Source organism: Penaeus monodon, chromosome 39, assembly GCF_015228065.2.
Source record: "Penaeus monodon isolate SGIC_2016 chromosome 39, NSTDA_Pmon_1, whole genome shotgun sequence".
NCBI classification, from domain to species: domain Eukaryota; kingdom Metazoa; phylum Arthropoda; class Malacostraca; order Decapoda; family Penaeidae; genus Penaeus; species Penaeus monodon.
This window is the reverse complement of record NC_051424.1, coordinates 21,277,006-21,282,005: the sequence shown is the minus strand read 5'-3', so window position 1 is coordinate 21,282,005 and position 5,000 is coordinate 21,277,006. Positions and strand designations below refer to the sequence as shown.

The window sequence follows — 5,000 nt, the reverse complement described above, 5'->3', positions numbered from 1 at the left end:
GGAGGGGAGAGGGGATGAGGAGATGGATGGAGGGGGGAGGGAGGGAGGAGAAATGGAAGTGGGGGAGGGGGAAGGGGGATGAGGAGATGGATAAGGAATAGGGGATAGAGGGGGGGGAAGGGGGGGTTGAGGAGATAGAAGGGGAGGTAGAGGATGGGGATGGAATGAGAAAAGGAAGAGAAGGATAAATATGAGTAGGGAAAAGGAACGCTGATAGGCGACAGAGAAGCAGGCTAAAAAGAAGGAGAATAAGAGAAGAGAAGGAGAAAGAAGAGAAAAAAATAAAAATAAATAAAAACAAACAAAAGAAGATGGTAAAGGACAAAAAAAGACAAGGATAAAGAGGGTAAAGTGTAAGGATTTCGAGGAAAGAAAGATGGAGCGGAAGGAGGATAAGGAAGGTGAAGATAGATGATGGCCATGGTGAGGAAGAAGAGGAGGGAGAGGAAAGAAGAAGAAGAAGAGGGGGAGGAGGAGGAGGAGGAAGAGAAGAAGGGGGAGTAGGAGGAGGAGGAGGAGAAGGAAGAGGAGGAGGAGGAGGAGGAGGAGAAAGGGGAGGAGGAGGAGGAGGAGGAGGAGGAGGAGAAGGAGGGGGAGGGGGAAGGAGGAGGAGGAGGAAAGGGGAGGAGGAGGAAGAAGAAGGGGGAGGAGGAAGGAGAGAAGGAGGAGTAGGAGTATGATGATGAGGAAGCGATGGAGTAATAGAAAAAGGAAGAGGAGGAGGAGGTGAAAAAGGATGAGGAGGAGGAGGGGAGGAGGAGGAGGAAAAGGAAGAAGAAGAGTAGGAGAGGGAGGTGGAGGAAAAAGAGGAGGATGAGAAAGATAAGAGAGATAATGATAAAAATGATGACGAGGAGAAGAGCATAAGAAAATAATGGTAAGGACAAACAGGCATAACGTGGCATAGAGAAAATGACTAATGGAAAACAGGGTTTAGTGAGAAAGAGACAAGGAAGCCAAAAGAAAGACAACAAGGAAGAGAAAGTGATAATAATAATAATATAATAAAAAACATGCCAGCCAACAAATACGAAAGTAAATGTAAAGTGGATGAGAGAGGCGAGTGACAAGAGAAAACACACACACACACACACTGTGAGGAGAGAGAGAGAGGAGAGAGAGAGGGAAAGGAGAGAGAAAACGAGAGAGAAGGAGAGAAAGAGAATGAGAGTAGAGGATGAGAAAACAGGGAGAGAGAGAGAGAGGAAAAGAGAGAGAGGAGAGAGGGGGGGGAAAGAGAGGGGAAAGAAGGAGAGAGGAGAGAGAGGGGAAGAGGGAGGAGAAGGAAGAGAAGAAGGAGAAGGAGAAAAAAAGGCGAAGAAGAAGAGATGGGAAAGGGGAAAAGACCCCCCCGGGAGGGAGAAAAAGAAAGAAGCCCCCCCCCCCCCAATTTTTTGAATGTCGATCTGTGTCGTCGTTCCTTTCTCCTTTAGGCTCTTTCTATTCGTTCATTCCCCTCTCTCTTTCTCTCTTTCTCTTTCTTTATTTCTTTATCTTCCTCTCGCTGTCATTCTTCTCTCTCTTCCTCTCTCACCTCCTCCTCTCTCTCACACACTCTCTCTCCCGTTGTCACTCTCTCTCTCCCCCCCCTCTCTCTCTCTCTCCTCCATCTCTATCCTCTCTCTCTCTCTCTCCTCTCTCTCTCTCTCTCTCTCTCTCTCTCTCTCTCTCTCTCTCTCTTTCTCTCATAGATCCACTTTTTGTGTCTCAGTCTTTTTATCTTTATATCTATTTTTTTCCCTCTCTCCACCTTCTCCAATCTCTTGTCTCTTCTCATCTTTTGTCTTTCTCTTTATCTTCTACTCTTTCCCTATTCTTTTTTATTCTCTTCCTGCGTTTCTCCCTTCTATCTCTCCCCTTTTCACGTCCCCTTTTTTTGCCTATTTGCGCCACCGTCTCTTTTTTTCTCTCCATCTCTCCGTTTTTATATCCATGTCTCTCCCTCGCTTTTCTTTCCCCACCATCTTCTCCATCGTCCTCCACCAATCTCTCTCTACGTTTTTTATTGAATATTCATTTTATGCATCATTAACAGCCAAAGCAGATAACAAATCCATAGACAAGGACTGTACGAGGAGATGAAATAATAATGATAATTATGATAATAGTGATAATGGTAATAATCTAAGAAATGAATGAGAATGATAGATAGCTAGGTGAAAAGAATGCAATGAAAAACAAAAATAAATCATTCCCTCAGTCTATTGACACCTCCCCCCCCCCCATACACACACTCACGTTGATAAACAAGGAAACAACTAAACATACAAACAATAACAAAAAACAGGAAAATGAAATTCTTAAACTTGTATTTTCATCTCCTTCCCTCTCTCTTTTTCCCCTCTTCTTCCTTTTCTTCTTTACTTCTGTCTCTTCTTTCTCGAATTCGTAATTCGATCTCTACTTTCTTCATGTTTCCTATTTTCCTCTTTATTGTTTCCTTTTTCTTCTTATCTTTTCTCTTATTCTCCCTTTTTTCTTCTCTTCACGACTCCCTTTTCTTCTTCCTTTTCTCCAACTTTCTACCTATTCTTCCTTTCCTTCAACACATCCCCTATCTATTGCCATCCTATTCCTCCTTCTTCTTCTTCGTTATTTAATTCTGCTTTTACTCCTTTTCTTCTTCGCTCTGCCTTCTGCGTATTCCATGCCCTCCTCACTGCTTCTGTTTATCGTTCTTATTTTCTAAATTATTTCTTATCTCTCCAGCCTTTGCCTTTCAATTCCCTTCTTCGTTCTTCGCGTTCATTATTCCCTTTATTCTCCCCTCCTTCTTCCTCTTTCTCTTTCTTCTTCCTCTTCTCCTCAGTCTGTCACCCTTCTCCACCCCTTCTCCTGCTCTCTTCTTTTCTCCTCTCTTCCTCTTCCTCCACTCTCCTAAGTCCTTCCTTCTTCCTCACCCCTCTCCCTCCTTCCCATTCCCGTCTCTCTTCCTGCATTCCCCCTCTCCCTTCCTCCCTTCCTCCTTCTCTACAGCCCCTTTTCCTTCTCCCTCTCTCACTCCTTCGTTTCCCTCTTCCCTCTTTATCCCCGTCCTTTTCCCCTCATCCTCTTACTTTCTGCACATTCCCTACTCCCTTCCTTCTCTACCTTCTCCGCGTTTTCTCTCAGGGCTCCCTATTCCTTTCCGTTCGTCTTCAGACTCTTCCCTCTCTCCAGTTCCTCCACCCCCTCCCTTATACCTCCCCCCCACCTCCCTTCCTCACCCCCTATTTCCCCCACCTCCTTCCCTCACTCCCACCACACATCTCCTCCTTAACTACCACTCTCCCCACCTCTCCCACTAACGCACCTCTTCATTTCCTCTTCACACCCATCATCCTTATTCCTCCACCCTAACCCCACCCCCACGCCTCCTCTCCTCCCTCCTCATCCTTCCCCGTCCCTCCTCTCACCCTTCCCCGTCCCTCCTCTCACCCTTCCTCACCCCCTTCTACCTTCTCACCCTTCCTCTCCTCTTTCGCCCTCTCTTCCTTCCCCTCCTCCCTCCACACCCCTCCCCGTCCCTCCTCTCACCTTCCCCCTTCTCCCCCTTCCTCTCCTGCCCCCTTCCTTCGCCTCCCCCCTCTTTTCCCCCTGCCATGAAATTCGGCTGAAGTGTTCCTCTTGTGCCTGTTCCTCCCCCCAGGTCCACCCCAGCTAATCTAAGACCCGGATGATGAAATTGCTCTGGCCAGCTGTTTGTTCTTCTGATTAAGCGCCGGTCTGTGTATTCGCTCATAGCTTTCTGTCTCTGTGTATTTTCCTATATCATTTTTTTTTTCTCTCTCTCTCTCTTTTTGTTTTGCTGTTCCGATAAGGTGCGTGTCTTGTTTACGTAGGAGAAAACAAAGGTGGGTGGGGAAGGGGGGAGGGGGGTAGATGGGAAGGAAGGGAGGGATTGGGTGGGTGTGACGGTGGGAAGGTGGGAGGGGGAAGAGGGAGGGGAAGGAGAGAGGGGATGGAAGGAGGGGAAGGAGGGAGAGGAAGGAGGGAGGGATGGAAGAAGGGAGGGGTTGAGAGGGAGGGAGAGACGGAAGGATGGGGAAGGGAGGAAGGAGGAAAGGAGGGAAGGCGGGAGGTAGGTAGGTTAGGAGGGAGGGAATGATTGGGAAAGGGAGGGAGAGATGGAGTGAGGAGGAAGTAGATAGATAGATAGATAGATAGATAGATAGATAGATAGATAGATAGATAGATGAGATAGATAGATAGAGCGAGAGAGAGAGAGAGAGAGAGAGAGAGAGAGAGAGAAGAGAGAGAGAGAGAGAAGAGAGAGAGAGAGAGAGAGAGAGAGAGAAACAGGTAGACGCACATACAGAGAGAAAGAGAGAGATATAGATAGATAGATAGATAGACAGATAGACAGAGAGAGAAAGAGTTACACATGCACACAAATAAACAAACAGAAACAGACACTGCGAAAGATAGATAATAAAAACAGCCCCAGCACTATAAATATCACCGAACAAAAACGAAAAACAAATAAAGAGAAAAAGGAAGAGTGGGCGAGAGAGCGTACCAAAAAGGGAAACCCGAAATGATGAAGAAAAATACTAGGGAAGATGACTTAGAAAGCGGATCACACAGACTCACGGCCAAAGAGATGAAGGCTGCTCACTTGTCGGGGGGGATACGAGAGTAAAAGAAAATGGCCGCGGGAAAATAATATATAGTGGTTATGAAAATGAGAGTGATTTCCTTGCGTTTAGAATAAAGTTAATAATGTTTTAAAGGGAATAGGAATGATAGCGACTTATATTGCGGCCTGGGGGATACGGGAGTAAAAGAAAAAACAGCGGGAAAATTATCGTATAGAATTAAGAATAATATTGTCTCTAATTTTAATTATATTAGAATACATAATGGTTCAAAGGGAGTAAGAATGATGGCGACTTTTATTGTGGTCTGGGGGATACGGGAGTAAAAGAAAGTGGCCGCGGGGAAAAGGATAATTTCACGAGGAGAATGAAAATGTTTTAAAGGGAGAAAGTAAAGATAAGGATGATTGCGGCTTAGGATTA

At 45.9% G+C, this 5,000-nt stretch overlaps 1 protein-coding gene across 1 annotated transcript in view; it reads right to left on the bottom strand.

Moving 5' to 3' along the window:
- LOC119597309 overlaps window positions 1-5,000 on the bottom strand; it is an 88,539-nt gene that overhangs the window by 27,030 nt on the left and 56,509 nt on the right. The gene's annotated exons all lie outside the window — the stretch shown is intronic.